At 41.5% G+C, this 15,104-nt stretch overlaps 1 pseudogene; it reads left to right on the top strand.

Annotated features, from left to right (window-relative positions):
• The first annotated feature begins 350 nt into the window (after window positions 1–350).
• Window positions 351–1,828, top strand: LOC114222609 (solute carrier family 2, facilitated glucose transporter member 3 pseudogene; annotated as a pseudogene).
• The last annotated feature ends 13,276 nt before the right edge of the window (window positions 1,829–15,104 follow it).

Raw genomic sequence — 15,104 nt, 5'->3', positions numbered from 1 at the left:
TCTAAAAACACATCTAATGAAACAGATAAATGACTTACCTGATAGAGAGTGCAAATTTACAGTCATAAAAATGCTCACTGAGGTCAAGACAATGCATGAACAAAGTGAGAATTTCAACAAAAAGATAGAAATATAAAAAAGTACCAAACAGGAATCATAAAGCTGAGGAATATAACTGAACAGAAAATTTAATAGAGAGTGAGGGTGAGATGTGCATCAGTTCCGGGCATCAGGAATAAAACTTGCTGCCGAGAAGGATATTTTGGAGGCTTTGATGACTGGAAGAGGTATCTCTGGGATTCCCACTCCTAGATCTTTGTTGAAGATTGGAAAAGAATTGAATTAGGGCCATGGGGACACAGAAGGTCACAGCGCCTCTGATCTTTGCCATCTTCATTGCTACAATAGGCTCTTTCCATTTTGGCTACAACTACATGCTCCTGAGATGATCATAAAGGACTTTGTCAATTACACCCTGGAAGAGACGTTGAACGACCGTCCCACTGAGGTGTTACTCACTTCCCTCTGGTCCTTTTCTGTGGCTATCTTCTCCATTGGTGGTATGATTGGCTCCTTCTCTGTTGCACTCTTTGTCAACTGCTTTGGCAGGCGCAATTCAATGCTCATTGTCAACCTCTTGGCTGTAGCTGGTGGCTGCCTTATGGGGTTCTGCAAAATAGCCAAGTCTGTTGAAATGCTGATCCTGGGCCGGTTGGTTATTGGCCTCTTCTGTGGCCTCTGCACAGGTTTTGTGCCCATGTACATTGGAGAGGTCTCTCCCACTGCCCTACAGGGGGCCTTTGGCACTCTCAACCAGCTGGGCATCGTCATTGGGATCCTGGTGGCTCAGATCTTTGGTCTGAAAGTCATCATGGGGACTGAAGAGCTTTGGCCCTGGCTTTTGGGCTTCACCATCATTCCAGCTGTCCTGCAAAGTGCAGCCCTTCCATTTTGCCCCAAGAGTCCTAGATTTTTGCTCATCAACAGAAAGGAAGAGGAGAGTGCTAGGGAGATCCTCCAGCGATTGTGGGGCACCCAGGACGTGACTCAGGACATCCAGGAGATGAAAGATGAGAGCATGAGGATGGCACAAGAGAAGCAAGCCACGGTGCTGGAGCTCTTCAGATCACGCAACTACCAGCAGCCCATTATGATTTCCATCATGCTCCAGCTGTCCCAGCAGCTGTCTGGAATCAATGCTGTGTTCTATCATTCAACAGGAATCTTCAAAGATGCAGGTGTTAAGGAGCCAATCTATGCCACCATCGGAGCAGGTGTGGTTAATACCATCTTCACTGTTGTCTCTCTGTTTCTGGTGGAAAGGGCAGGGAGGAGGACTCTACATATGACTGGCCTTGGAGGGATGGCTGTTTGTTCCATCTTTATGACCATCTCATTGTTCCTAAAGGATGAGTATAATTGGATGAGCTTTGTTTGTATCGGGGCTATCTTGGTCTTTGTGGCCTTCTTTGAAATTGGCCCAGGCCCCATTCCCTGGTTTATTGTGGCCAAACTCTTCAGCCAAGGACCCCGCCCAGCTGCGATGGCAATGGCTGGTTGTCCCAACTGGACCTCCAACTTCCTGGTTGGGCTCCTCTTCCCTTCAGCTGCATTCTATTTAGGAGCCTATGTTTTTATCATCTTCACTGGCTTCCTCATTGTCTTCTTGGTCTTCACCTTCTTCAAAGTCCCTGAGACGCATGGCAGGGCTTTTGAGGAAATCACACGAGCCTTCGAGGGGCAGGCTCGGGAGGCTAACAGAGCTGAGAAAGGCCCCATCGTGGAGATGAACAGCATCCAACCCATGAAAGAAACCACCACCATCTAAGCCATGCCTCCTTCCTGCCTCCCTCCCAAGATGGAAAAGCAACCTCTCCCCAGATGAGGGAGAGACCTCATCAGCTTGTAACCCAGGACTGTTTCTGAATGCTGCTACTTGATTCCTTTCTCTTCCCACACACTCCATGAGCACTCAGAGGAACCCAGTGCAGGAGTTAGTTGTATCTTCAATGGCTTTCAAAACCTTTCATTTCTTGGACATTCGCTTCTGTTTAGTTAGTAGAGACCAAGCGAACCTACCTTCATTTCAGGAGGAATTGGCCACTTGCCATCTGACAGCATTGTCGTCTCTTCCTCCCTTGGGTTCTAATAGGGCTCACCAGGGCCAATAGGGGAGGGGAGTAAGAGTGAGGTGCAGTTTCCCCGACCCCAGACTTCCCAGGAAACAGATCTATATGAGTGTGGAGGGCAGAGAGGGATTAAATAAGAGCACCTTCCTCACTTCCATACAGTTCTGCAGAGCAAATTAACTTGAGTTTTATTTATTTTATCTTCTGGTTTTATTGCATAAATATTTATTTTTTTAAGTGTAAAATAATTTTACCAAATAATGAAAAGAGAAGGAAATTGAGGATAGAGGGAGGCGCTTGAAGAGGTTCTAGGGCAGAAGATTTGATACTGGAGAGGTCGAGGTACAATAAGGGGAAGATTCAGGGAGAAGTATAACGTGTTCTCAGAGGGTACATGATGGGGTGTGTGAAGTTTGCACATTGCCTCTTAACCTTCAGGTGGAAACTCTCAAGTTTAATTTCTCAGAAAAGTGATGTGCCTATATTAAGAAGCTACTGGTTACCTTTAGAACTTTTTTCTTTGTTTAAAATTATATGTAGTGTTACTTGAAATCTAGGATTATTAAGATGGGCATTATAGCTAATGGTGATGATGGGTTCTAATTTTGGCTGGAGTCCAGAGAAGGGAAGGTTATTTCTAGATATCCTTTCTCCCCTCACTGGACAAAACAAATTCTTCCCCTTAGAGTGGACTCACTGTGGGGGTGGGGGTTAAATTATTCCTAATACCCACCTGGTGGGAGAACCTTCCAAATGAGGAACCCAAAATAGTGGTTCTTGGTAGAGGTTCTGTATTTCTCCATTTTGTTCTTTAGGAGATTTTAGTTGTTGATATTTTGTTTTAAGCCATAGCTTTAAAAGAGTTCAGAAGAGAATGTTCATAAACTAACTTGGAATTTGTAACCTCAGCTCTGGGAAAGGATTTTTCCTGAACGATTATTATCTAGTTGAAGTATGTTGTTGCTAAGGGTCATTGCATGCTTGTTCTGTTGCCATATTCGCATAGTATGACGTCAAGTGCCCTTAGGGGACCATACATTTGGGATAATATGAGTAAATGTGCAGTGTAGTCCACACTTGAGAGAGTATGAATGTTTGTGCACTGTCACTTTGCTCTGGGTGGAAGTAGATGACTGGTAACTTGTGTCCTTTATGTACCTATAGCCCCCTTTTGAATAGAATGTGTTCAAACTCATCTCTATATGTATAAAGAACACTGCCTCTGCAAAAAAAAAAAAAAAAGAAAATTTAATAGAGAGTTTGAGCATCAGTCTAAATCAATTGGAAGAAAAGATCAGCAAACTAGAAGACAAGACATTGGAATTCATCCAATTAAAGGAGCAAAAAGCAAAAAGAGTGAAAATAGCTTAAAGGACTTAAAGGATACCATAAAGTGAATGTGTAGGGGTCCCAGAACAAAAAGAGAGATTAAAGGGGCAGAAAGCTTATTCAAATGAACAGTGGCTGCAAACTTCCCTAACCTGGGGAAAGAAACAGATATCCAGATCCAGAAAGTCAAGAGAGTTCCCAGAAAAATGAATTCAAAGAGACACTGAGACACATTATAATTAAATTGTCAAAAGTTAAAGATGACAGAATTTTAAAAGCAGCAAGAGAAAAACAACTGATTATGTACAAGGGGAACTTCCATAAGATTATCAGAATATTTTTTAGCAAAAACTTTGCAAGCCAGAAGTGAGTGGGAGGAGGGGTTCCTGGCTGGCTCAGTCATTGGAGCATCCAACTCTTGATCTTGGGGTTGTGAGTTTGAGCCCCACACTGGGTGTAGAGATCTTAAAAAAAAAAAAAAGGAGTGGGATGATAGATTCAAAGTACTGAAAGAAAAAAAAACTGCCAACCAGGAATACTCCACCTGGCAAAGTTGTCTTTCAGAACTGAAGGAGAAACAAAGACTTTTCCAGACAAGGAAAAAGCTGACAGAGTTCATCTCCAGTAGACTGCCCTTGCAAAAAAACGTTAAAGTTCTTCGAGTTGAAAGGAAAAATGCTAATTAGTAACATGAGATAATATGAAAGTATAAAAGTCACTGGTTAAGGTAAATATATAGTTAAGTTTAGAATACCCTAATGTTGTAATGGTGGTGGGGGAATTACTTATAATTCTAGTATAAAGGTTAAAGACAAGGGGCACCTGGGTGGCTCAATTGGTTAAGTGACTGCCTTTGGCTCAGGTCATGATCCCAGGGTCCTGGAATCGAGTCCCGCATCGGGCTCCCTGCTCAGTGGGGAGTCTGATTCTCCCTCTCCCTCTGCTGCTCCTCCTGCTTGTGCTTTCTCTCTCTCATAAATAATATCTTTTAAAAAGTTAAAGACAAATGTATTAAAATAACTATAACTGTAATAATTTATTAATGGATACACAATGTAAAAAAGAATTGTGACATCAAAAACAAAATGGTTGAGGGCAGCGTAAGAATATAGAGCTTTTGTATGCAAAGTTAAGTTGTTATCAGCTTAAAATAGACTGTTATAAATATAAAATGTTTTATATAAAACATAGTAACCACAAAGCAAAAACCTATAGTAGATATGCAAAAGAGAAAGAAAAAGGAGTCAAACCAGAGAAAATCATCAGATCACAAAGGAAGAGAGCACTAGAGGAAGAAAGGAAAAAGGAATTAGAAAACAACCAGAATCCAATTAACAGATGTCAAAGGTAAGTCCATATCTATCAATAATTGCTGTAAATGCAAATGGACTAAATTATCCAATCAAAAGATACAGTGTAGCTGAATGGATAAATAAAAAGACCCAACTATATGCTGCCTACATGAGCCTCACTTCAGATGTTAAGGACACACACAGACTGAAAGCCAAGGATGGAAAAAGATATTCCATTGAAAGTGGAAGAATTAATATTGTTAAAATATCCATGTTACCCAAGATAATCTACAGGTTCAATGTAATTCTTATCAAAATTTCAATGGCATTTTTCACAGAAAGAGAAAAAAACAATCCTAAAAGTGATATTGAACAACAAAAGCCCTGAATAGATAAAGCTATCTTGAGAAAGAAGAGCAAAGCTGGAGTCATCACAGTTCCTGATTTCAAACTATATTACAAAGCTACAGTAATCAAAACAGTATAGCATTGGCAAAAAAAACCCCAGATACATAGGTGAGTGGAACAGAATAGAAAGCCCAGACATAAACCCACACATATACAGTCCATTAATTTATGACAAAGAAGCCAAGAATATACAGTGGGGGAAGAATAATATCTTCAATAAATGGTATTAGGAAAACTGGATATACACATGCAAAAGAATGAAACCAGACTATCTTACATCATACACAAAAATCACCTCAAAATGGATTAAAGACTGAGATACAAAACCTGAAACTATGAAACCCCTAGAAGAAAAAATAGGGGGTAAATCCTTAACATTGGTCATGGCAAAGATTTTTTGGATTTGACAGCAAAGGCAAAGGCAACAAAAGCAAAAATAAACAAGAGGGACTACATCAAACTAAAAAGCTTCTTCACAGCAAAGAAAACCATCAACAAAATGAAAAGGCAATCTAACAGATGGCAGAAAATATTTGCAGCTCATATATCTGATAAGGAGTTAATATCCAAAATGTGTATGAAACTCTTACAACTTGGGATGCCTGGGTGGCTCAGTGGGTTAAGCATCTGCCTTTGGGTCAGGTCATGTTCCCAGGGTTCTGGGATCGAGTTCCACATCGGGCTCCTTGCTCAGTGGGGAGCCTGCTTCTCCCTCTGCCTCTGCCTGCTGCTCCCCCTGCTTGTGTTCAATCTCTCTCTCTCTGACAAATAAATAAATAAAATTTTTATTAAAAAAAAACTCTTACAACTCAGTATAAAAAAATTAAACAAAACAACAAAACAAAATAAACAAAAAAATAAAAACCAAAACCAAAATAAACCCCAAGCAACCTGATTAAAAAATAGGCAGAGGATCTTGGCCAAAATTTAGAAGATGCTGTGACTATCATTTTGAACTAGTTAAATATATGAAAGATAAAACCTTAAAAAAATAGGCAGAGGAACTGAATAGACTGAGTAGATATTTTTCCAAAGAAGGCATACAAATGGTCTTCAGGTACCTGAAAAGGTGCTTAACATTCCTAATAATCAGGGAAATGCAAATCTAAGACACAATGAGATATCACCTTAAATTTGTTAGAATACCTATCATCAAAAAGGCAAGAGATAGGGCGCCTGGGTGGCTCAGTTGGTTAAGCGACTGCCTTCGGCTCAGGTCATGATCCTGGAGTCCTGGGATCGAGTCCCACATTGGGCTCCCTGCTCAGCAGGGAGCCTGCTTCTCCCTCTGACCCTCTTCCCTCTCGTGCTCTCTCTCTCTCTCATTCTCTCTCTCTCAAATAAATAAATAAAATCTTAAAAAAAAAAAAGGCAAGAGATAACAAGTGTTTGGTGAGGATGTGGAGAAAAGAGAATGCTTATGCATTGTTGGTGGGATTGTAAATTGGCACAGTCACTATGTAAACTGGAGTTCAAAAAGTAAAAATAGAGCTATGATATGATCCAGCAATTCTACTTCTGGGCAAATATCCAAAGGAAATGGAAACATCATCTCAAAGAGATATTTGCACCTCCATGTTCATTGCAGCATTTAGTCACAGCAGTCAAGATATGGAAACAGCCTAAGTGTCTGTCAATGGATGAATGGAAAAAGAAGATGTGGCGCATGCGTGCATACGGGCGCGGGCACACACACGCACACACACAATACTATTCAGCTATGAAAAAGAAGGAAATTCTTCCATTTGCAACAACATGGATGGATCTTGAAGTCATTATGCTATGTGAAATAATTCAGACAGAGAAAGACAAATACTGCATGATATCACTTACATGTGGAATCTAAATAAGCTGAACCCATAGAAACAGACTAGACTGGCGGCTGCCAGGGGCTGGGGGTGGGGAAAATGGGGGCATCTTGGTCCAATTCTAAGATGAATAAGTTCTGGAGATCTACTGTATAGCATGATGATTATAGCTAATAATACTGTATTATATACTTCAAAGTTGCTAAGAGAGTAGGTCTTAAATGTTCTCATACACACACACACACACACACAAAATAGTAATTATATGATGTGATGGAGGTATTAGCTAATGGTATGGTGGTAATCATTTTGCAATGTATAATTATATCAAATCAACACATTGAGCACCTTAAACTTATATAATGTTATATGCCAATTATTATGCCTCAATAAAGCTGGAAAAAAGTGAATTTATAATTAACTATCATGGTCAGTTAAGAGCCTTCATGAATTTTCAATAAAAATCTGTGTCTTTTAGGGGCACCTAGCTGGCTTAGTCAAAAGGGCATGTGACTCTTGATTTCAGGGTCAAGAGTTCAAGTCCCATGTACGGTATAGAGATTACTTAAATAACACCTAAGCAAAAAAGTCTGTGTTTTTTAAAGTAAACCTAGTCACGAGTAAAGGAAAGTGGCAGAGGATGATGGCCATGCTACACATTTGGTTGTCATCCTCGTTAATAGTTTTATTATTTTTTTGTACCTGGTTTTTTGGAGCATTAATATATACTGTTGAATAAAGTTATGTCACTGTTCATTAATTACTTAAATATAATTATTGGTACAAAGACAGTAGAGAAAAAAATGGCCTGCACACAAAACTTAATACAACAAAAAAAGTATTAGAGGCAAGACAACCAGAAAAGAGGTGCTATGACTATCTAGGCAAGAAATCCTTAGGGCCTCAAAGATGCCAAGTTAGTAGGGAGGAGAGGAGGGCATGGAAGAGAAAGAAATTGGTTGAGAGCGGAGACTAGAGATAATGGGTATTTTTTTTTTAAGATTGTATTTATTCATTTGAGAGAGAGCGAGAGCGATAGAGAGTGAGCAAGAGAGAGAGAGAGAGCACAAGTAGGGGAAGGGACAGAGGAAAAGGAGAAGCAGGCTCCCAGCTGAGCAGGGAGCCCGACACAGGGCTCGATCCCAGGACCCTGAGGTGGGGCTTGATCCCAGGACCGCAGGATCACGACCTGAGCCAAAGGCAGACGCTTAACCAACTGAGCCACCCAGGCGCCCCAATAATGTGTATTGTTGGCAGGGAATGGTCTGGGCATCTGTGGCATCAAACTGGGTACAGTTTTGATATGGTGGAAAAAAACAACTGGATTTGGGGTATGAGACTTGGACTTGAGTCTCTGCTACTTATTTGAATGACTTCGGGCACGCTCCCTCTCCCTCTGTCTGCTGCTCCCCCTGCTTGTACTCACTCTCTGTGTCAAATAAATAAATAAATAAATAAAATCTTAAAAAAAAAAAGGAAAAAAGATATGGAGAGCCCATTTGTTCTGGGACAGAGATTGTTGGTTGCCTAATCATTACCCACTCTCTTCTTGTGTGTCACTAACTGAATCCTGACTTTATTTGGGTGGCAATGTTCTCAGCTATAAAGTACATTTCTCAGCCTCCTTTGCAAATGGAGCTGCCTAGTTAGGTATAAGAAGAATATCTGGATTAAAAAAGAAGAATATTTGTTTTTTGTTTTGGTTTTGGTTTAAAGATTTTATTTACTCATTTGACAGAGAGAGACACGGGGCGAGAGGGAACACGAGCAGGAGGAGTGGGAGAGGGAGAAGCAGGCTTCCCGCTGAGCAGGGAGCCCAATGTGGGGCTCGATCCCAGGACTCTGGGATCATGACCCGAGCCGAAGGCAGACGCTTAACGGCTGAGCCACCCAGGCGCCCCTAGAAGAAGAATATTTGGGTAGAACTTCTGGTGAAGCTGTTTAATGAGGACCAACTCAGTTGGGAGGACTGTTCTTTTGTCCTGACCATACTTTTACTTTCTACTCCTGGGAACATGATGTGATGACTGGGGTTCCAGTAACCATTCTGTGACTATGAGGTAATCTTGAAGATGAAAGCCATGTAGTAAGATGGCAGAGCAGAAAGATACAAAAAGCTGTAGTTTCTGATGACCACCAGGACACTACATCAGCTCAGTCTGCCTATCTTCAATTTTCTTTTACATGAGAGAAAAGTGAACCCCTATCTTGTTTAAGCCACTGTTATTTCAGGCTTCTGTTTCTAGTAAGCAAACTATTCCTAAATATATAGATCCTTTCCCAAAGATATATGAGGATAGAAAAGCCATACTGTAGAGCAGGAATCAGCAAACTTTTCTGGTAAAAGGCCAGATAGTAAATATTTTAGGCTTTGGGAGCTATATGGTCTCTGTCGTAGCTACTCAACTCCATTGTAGTAGTGTGAAAGCAGCCCTGAAAATATATAAACAAATAAATGTAGCTATATTCAAATAAAACTTTGTGGACACTGAAATATGAATTTCATATAATTTCACATGTCATGAAATATTCTTTCAATTTTTTTTCAACCACCAAAAAAATATGAAAGCCATCCTTAGCGCACAAAAACAGGATTTGGCCCTCAGGCTGTACTTTGCCACCCCCTGCAATAAAAGATATAATTCCAGCAAGTAAACCAAGGAATAAGAATTGGAAGCATTTATTACATATTTGTTAGTTATCTTTATGCTTCTGTATATTTCAAAACCTTGGATATAGCAGAACTGGACCTACAAAATAACAAGACTGCTTTTAATTTTTTATTTGTTTTTATTTTTAAAAAATTTTATTTATTTATTTTAGAGAGGGAGAGATCGAGAAGGAGCAGTGGGGAGGAGCAGAGGAGGGGAGAGAGAGAGAGAAGCAAACTCCTCACTGAGCAGGAAGCCTGATGAGGGGCAATCCTAGGACCTGGAGATCATGACCTAAGCCAAGGTAGATGCTCAACTGACTGAGCCACCCAGGTGCCCCAACAAGACTGCTTTTTAAACAACATTTCAAAAGTTACACATTTAATGAACGTCCCAGTATGACCTTGAGAAGTAAGAGACCAATCCCAGTGATGTGGATCACAATATTATGTGAAATTTTATTTGGATATTGAAGACTGGTCTTTTTTTTTTTTAAGATTTTATTTATTTGAGGGAGAGAGTGCACACACAAGTGGGGAGAGGTGCAGAGGGAGAAGCAGGCTCCCCGCTGATCAGGGAGCCTGATGTGGGGCTTGATCCCAGGACCCCGGGATCATGACCTGAGCCCAGCGTAGCCGCTTAATCAACTGAGCCACCCACGCGCCCCAGGTCTGTTTGTTTTTTTAAAGAATGAACCATCTTACTTCATAACCGTACTTCGTAAGATCACGTTTCCTGTTGGCCATTTAAGGTGTTAAGCTAGCAAAGACCAATTTGAGGTGGCCTGAAACAACATGGGGCATGCCAAGGACCTTATTCGCCTTAGCTGTTGCTGCTTGCAGGGACTGATAAAGGCCATTAATGATGGTATAAACATGTAGAAATAAATAGAGCACCAGTCAGGGCTTTGTGGGAAGGACTGAGGGGTAAAACTTACTAGTGGGGACCTGGAGAGACATGAGGATTGGTTTTTTGAAAACCAGAGTTGTGTTAACATTTCGGGTGGGAAAGATGCAGCGTTAGTTAAGAGGATGGATTTTATACTGAAGAGAGAGGGTTAAGGATACAGATCACAAAACTTTGAAGTGGTATGGAAAAGGCCAGGGGTGTGTGTGTGTGTGTGTGTGTGTGTGTGTCTGTGTAAATTGCCAGAGCCACTGACACCTTCCAAAAAAAATCAAACTCTTTATCCAACATCAGGTGCAGAAGTTATTGTGTTGATTAAAATGTTGACTTCCCTTTCAGTAGGTGTGATAATATATAGATGCACACTCTCTGTATTGTGGATGTGACAGAGCGTGTGTGCATAGGGGAGGGTGGATAGGAATGTGGATAGAAGCATGTGTGTGGAGGACAGAGGATTATTTGGGTGTGAATAGTCCAGAAGTGGAGTGAGAGGTGGTTTGTTATGTAACTCGGGGTAGGGGTCAGGGAGAGAATGCTTTGATGGGCTTTTAGGCATGCCAATAATAATTGTTTCGCTTCATACATGGTAAGAATAGAACGGGTGCTCTCTCTGTCTCAGTCTCTTTCTCTCACTCTTTCCCCCCTGCCCCCAGGCAGCTGTGCAAAGATTTAACCATGTGATCCTGAAAGCACAACACTGAAAGCCTCTGACTGTGCCAAGAGGAGAGAATAGGGAAACAAAGGCCAAAGCCAGGGCCAAAGCCAGCTGCCAGGAACCCCCATCCCCAGCAGCAACACAGAAAAATAATAGCAAGATTCCATTTACCATCACTCTTCTCCCCAGAGCAGCTCTCTGGCTTGGAGCTGAAAACCTACTCCCCAACCCTTCCCTTTACCTCTCTCCCCAGCTCCTGTACTCCCAACTACTGGGAGTGAAGCACCAGGCTTCAGGAAAAAAGGTGCTCTTCTCTCTCTCCCTGGAGGGATTGAGTGCTCTCTCCCAGGCCCTGCAGAATTCTTGGAGAGCTCGGGGCTTAGGGGTAGAGGAGAGTGGAGGACCCCTTTAAGGTAAAGCCCAGAAGTTCAAGAAGGACTGTATGACTTGAACAGGGGACCAGCTCAACAAACTCTTAGACTTAAGATGTGTGCAAGGCTAAAACATCTCTGACTGGTCATCTTCCCATTTCTCTATGCAAAGCTTGTCCTGCTCTTGGTGGATGGATTCTGCTGGGAGGCCTTCAGGAGAAAGCAGAACTGGCTTCTTCCCTCATTATCTTTTTCTCTTTCCTTACTTCTCCAGACTCACTTTTCTCCCTCTCTCCCTACCTCTTTTTTCTTTCTTTCTTTTTTTTTTTTTTTTTAAGATTTTATTTATTTGACAGAGAGAGACACAGCAGCGGGAGAGGGAACACAAGCAGGGGGAATGGGAGAAGGAGAAGCAGGCTCCCTGTTGAGCAGAGAGCCGGAAGTGGGGCTTGATCCCAGGACCCTGCGATCATGACCTGAGCCGAAGGCAGACGCTTAAGGACTGAGCCACCCAGGTGCCCCTACCTACCTCTTTCTAAAGTTTTTGTTCTACCATAAGCCTCAGACCTAGACACTGGTTAGACTATTATTAGACCCACAACATACTTCCTAAATAATCTTAAACCAAACCTTTTTACTTTCCTTTTTTTTTTTTTTTGAAAAATACTCACTTCTACCTACCCTTTCTCTCTAGGATAAAATGGGGTTTAAAAAGTGACTAATAAAATATTTTTAAAAACTATAGAAATATTACTAACATAAACAAAGGGACAGATGTCACACATCTTGCTGATATGAGCGTGAAGGACGGTTGATAAGTATAAAAATATTGGCAGCATTCAATGGGTTATTTTTAATATGGGAAATTTCTCATAAGACATCCATTTTCTTACCTCTATTACTTGTCAAATATCACTGACACCCAATAAAAAGTCAGGCTTCTATTGACAAGTTGTTTTGGCTTTCATTTTCTTTCTATGTCATAAGTTGAACCAATATCAAAATTATTCTGTGCATTTCCATAGTGTCAAATTTGATCACAATCACTCAGTTCTTAAATGTTATCATGGAATCTACAAGTAGACCTGAAATGCTATGGGATTGAATGGAAATGAAGATCTTGATCTTGCCTTGCACCTTGCTGTGTGCTTGGGGGCAAGTGACTTGGTGTCCTTATCTGCTACATGATAACTTAAGGCTCATGTGGCATTCACAGGCTATGAATCTGTAAGCTATTGATTTGGTAAGTCTTTCTTAGAAGGAATACAGAATTACGCCATTGAAAAACTATACAGACTGCCGTTTTGCTTCAAGATGGTAACTTGCCTTCACAAATTGAACTTAAGGTGTTATCTCAGTAGCATTTAGGACAGTTTCCAAGTGACCTCAAATCAGAAAATCATTTGTAGAAGGAAAAAGTTATAGACGGATCAGTTTGAAGGGCCAAATGATTGTTAAAATGGAGACCTTTCTTCAGAAGGTTAGTTTTTCTGCTGATCTCCCCACAAACAACAATGCTTTGCTTAGGAATCCTAGGTCTCTCTGATAATGTCTTTATCAAACCTTACAATACTTTCCAACAAAGAACATTGATTTAAAAATGGACTGCTGGCTGGGGTGCCTGAGTGGCTCAGTCACTTAGGCGACTGACTGTTGGTTTTGGCTCAGGTCATGATCTCAGGGTCATGAGATCGAGTGCCACTTAGGGCTCCGCGCTCAGCAGGGATCTGCTTGGGATTCTTTCTCTCTTCCTCTCCCTCTCCCTCTGCCCCTTCCCCTGCTTGCTTGCACACACTCTCTCTAAAATAAATAAATTTTAAAAAATCTTTTAAAAAATGGACTACTGGCACATATATAATGTCTTATATTCTCTGGCAGTCTTAACTCACATCTTCTGGTACTTGGTGCATACCCTATCTAGATCACATCTTGTATTGATTTCTTTAAAGAGAAGGTGTAGGTGTCATGAAATATATATAAGCTAATGAGAATAAATAAATAAGAAAAATCTTTTTCTCCAGGACCTGAGAATATTTAATAAATATAGCTCTCAAATCTCCACCATGTGTCAGTGCATTTAGGAATCCAGGAAGCAAATGACAGCTCTAGGACCACACAGGGAACCAGAAGCACAGCTAGAAGAGACAAGGACCGTGGTGATTTGCTCTCTCTGCTGGTTTCATTCCCTTACTCCTTGGGAACCATGTGGTGCCTGGAGCAATTCTTTTGACCCTCTTAGCACCCGTTCCCTCTCCAAAGGGATTAGTTCCTTCCTTCTAAAGGCAAACAGAAGCCCTTTTTGCCTTTCTCAATCTACGGAGCTTGGAAATCAGCAAGTGGAGCTCACTGTTATTATTAGATGAGGCTCTTTGTACCCCTATTATCTCACCCTGACTCATCTTACTCATGTCCTTTATCAACGTTTCAATTTTTATCTGTCTTATTATATTGCCTTTAAGGGATTCCCTTTCCTGTCCTCCCTCATATTCCAAGTGCTTCGTTGCTTCACTTTTATGGGGGATTTTCAAAGCTACTCTTGTTTCTTGCTACCACGCCTTAGCCTGGGAAGTCAGATGGGCCTGTAGAAAAATTCACCTTGAGGGTTCAGGCAAAGAAGGCAAGGAAGGTAGCATCTGGAGTGAGAAAGATGGTGAGATGTGTTTGTCACAAATGAGGTCTGGGTCACAGTCCTTATTCCCAGTATGTAGAATCCAAGAAAGTCTCAGGGGGCGTCTGGAATGGCAGCATCTCCCTTCATCTCTCCTATTTCAGAAATCTACTTTGCAGAGGGCAGGGCAAATGAAATCCACGGTCTTTTGTGAACCCATCTTTCTTTAGTCTGTGATAACTTCTCTAATCGAGTGGATCACAACCATTTGGAGGAGACAGGGAAAATAACCAAATTTGTTTGACTTCCAAACGATCTGACATCCTGAGACAAGATCATACCACAGAGGCACGTGAAGGAATAGTAACTTCAGAAGTTCTGAAGTGGGGCACCCAGGTGGCTCAGTTGGTTAAGCGTCTGCCCTCGGCTCAGGTCATGATCCCGGGGTCCTGGGATTGAACCCCGCATTGGGCTCTCTGCTCAGTGGGGAGTCTGCTTCTCCTTCTCACTCTCCCTGTGTGTTCTCTCTCTCGCTCAAATAAATAAAATCTTAAAAAAAAAAAAAATAAGGAAGTTCTGAAGTGGCCTGGACTGGGCTTAAGCCTGCTAGGAAGTGATTCCAGGAGGGCTTTGTTCCATCCCAGAGTCTGAAGGTGTGGGCTGTGCGTTGCAGCATATGTAATCAGGCACATTTTGCTTTATAGAGCATTATTAGAAAAGCTTTCCAAACATTCAGCTTTATCCTGGATGGGCTGCAGGTAGCTGAGTGGGGGAGTTAAAGGATTCAGATGGGGGGAATGGACCAGAAGAACCCTTGCCCTTAGAGAGTCTTAGAGCAGCATGATGGCAGAGAGCCATAGCTCCAGGGAAGGACAAGAAGACAGGATTCAAGTTGCCTTTTAGGGAAGCAGCCTTACCAGCAATTCCAGTTTAAAAAATGACTTTGC

Source organism: Eumetopias jubatus, unplaced genomic scaffold, assembly GCF_037043125.1.
Source record: "Eumetopias jubatus isolate StellerSeaLion01/CBP00866 unplaced genomic scaffold, mEumJub1_p1.0 scaffold_8, whole genome shotgun sequence".
Taxonomy (NCBI): domain Eukaryota; kingdom Metazoa; phylum Chordata; class Mammalia; order Carnivora; family Otariidae; genus Eumetopias; species Eumetopias jubatus.
Note: the sequence above shows the minus strand (reverse complement) of the source record. Positions and strands in the feature narration are given on the sequence as shown.